Here is a 1,783-nt window from a genome sequence, read left to right as displayed (position 1 = left end):
ATATATATATGTATATATGCAATATCATAACCATGTTGCCTAAGATACACCAACACATTAAAGCAAAAAGAAAGTTGTGACTTGGAGATCAAAGTTGGATTTCCTGGTTGAGTGTGTGTCAATGCAAGCGGACATAATATGAAGATTATGATAATTATCATCACACACACACACACACACGCACACACACACACGTACACACACACACATATCTATATCTATTGCAAAACCCAACTTCAGTGCCCCATAATGGTGCAGCAGAGACAATGGTTAGTTTTGTAGCTAAGGTAGCAGGGTTTATACTGCGCCAGGTCCAACCAAGCTACAAAGGTACCTGATTACTGACTCTGGTGAAAGACTGCCTTGTTTCAACAGGTTAGAATCTAGCTAAACTGAAGATGCAACCATATATAAAAATATATATAAAAGTATATGCATAGGCGCAGGAGTGGCTGTGTGGTAAGTAGCTGCTTACCAACCACATGGTTCTGGGTTCAGTCTCACTGCGTGGCAACTTGGGCAAGTGCCTTCTACTATAGCCTCGGTCCGACCAAAGCCTTGTGAGTGGATTTGGTAGACGGAAACTGAAAGAAGCCCATCGTATATATATGTATATATATATATATATATATATATATATATATATATATATATATATATATATATATATATATATATATATATATATGTGTGTGTGTATGTATGTATGTGCGTGTATATGTTTGTATGTCTGTGTTTGTCCCCCCAACATTGCTTGACAACTGATGCTGGTGTGTTTACGTCCCCATAACTTAGTGGTTCAGCAAAAGAGACCGATAGAATAAGTACTAGGCTTACAAAGAATAAGTCCTGGGGTCGATTTGCTCGACTAAAGGCGGTGCTCCAGCATGGCTGCAGTCAAATGGCTGAAACAAGTAAAAGAGTAAAAGAGAGAGTCTGCATTAATGCAAAATGGAAAACACCTTTCAAAATAATGCAGAATTTAAGCTATATCCTCAGGAGAAAGACAGTCTTTGTTAAATCATTTTCTCTTGTACCATACCATATATTTCATATGTTTTGTACAATGATGCCTTAAGGAGCTTTTTTTATGAGTACTACCAGATTACTTGAATCCTTATATTGTGCCTTAATTGTATGTATGTAATGTATGTATGTATGTATATGTGAGTGTATGTTTGTATGTATGTATGTATGAGTGGGTGTGTGTGTATATATTGAGGGGAAGATCCAGGGATCTAAGTGAAAGGATGTTAGTAAGCTTCAAGTAGAGCATGGCAGGTATAGAAAACAAAAAGTTTGACAGTGTATGATAAGAAACATTAAAGATTCATTGGCATCAAGAGTTACATCAGAGATTCGGTTTGCTAAGAAACATATGTAGTGTGCACTTTACCTGTTCCACTCCTCAATTGGGATTTATATATACATGTTTGTTTTAAAATTGCAAACCAGCCACCTATATTATTTATATATATACATGCGCACACACACACACACACACTATACATATATATATATACATATATCATCATCATCGTTTAATGTCCGCTTTCCATGCTAGCATGGGTTGGACGATTTGACGGAGGACTGGTGAACCAGATGGCTACACCAGGCTCCAATCTGATCTGGCAGAGTTTCTACAGCTGGATGCCCTTCCTAATGCCAACCACTCCGAGAGTGTAGTGGGTGCTTTTTACGTGCCACCATATATATATATATATATATATATACATACACACATATATATACTATATATATATATATATATATATATATATAT

The sequence above is a fragment of the Octopus bimaculoides genome, chromosome 22, assembly GCF_001194135.2.
Source record: "Octopus bimaculoides isolate UCB-OBI-ISO-001 chromosome 22, ASM119413v2, whole genome shotgun sequence".
NCBI lineage: Eukaryota > Metazoa > Mollusca > Cephalopoda > Octopoda > Octopodidae > Octopus > Octopus bimaculoides.
Note: the sequence above shows the minus strand (reverse complement) of the source record.